Here is a 537-nt window from a genome sequence, read left to right on the forward strand (position 1 = left end):
CAGTGAGCAGGCAGGAGATGCTCGTGTCAGTGTCATTAATGACTAAACTTAAAGCCACCTGAAAATTAAATCTATTGTTCAGCAAGATGAATGCAGCCATTTTTTTCTCACTTTGGCTACTTCAGGTGAGCCTGGCATTCCTCTGGCTGCAGCAATTGCAAACTGGCATAAACAAGAACATCAGTGCTACTACAGAATGTGAAAGGGAGCCAGTGCCCTCAGCAGCACAGGCAGCCCCTGCTGCTGAGCCAGTCCAGCACAGAGCAGGAGCTCAGGCAGCTCAGGGCAGCGGGTGAAGGGCAGACGGACCCCAGCACTCATCCCTCTCTAAGGATTCACTCCTGTTCAAGCTGTTCACATCCAGCATCTCCTTGTTGCAGATGTTTGCACTGCAAAGTTGCAAAAAAAAAAAAAGCAGCCAGTTTTCCTTCCACACACTTTAAAAATTATGTGGTCACCTCTCTGCCAGGACTTAGTGAGCATCCAGGAGTCCTGCTTGAGAAACTGACATGACAAATAAAACTAGCAAGAGTCCTA

Source organism: Motacilla alba, chromosome 14 (assembly GCF_015832195.1).
Source record: "Motacilla alba alba isolate MOTALB_02 chromosome 14, Motacilla_alba_V1.0_pri, whole genome shotgun sequence".
NCBI classification, from domain to species: domain Eukaryota; kingdom Metazoa; phylum Chordata; class Aves; order Passeriformes; family Motacillidae; genus Motacilla; species Motacilla alba.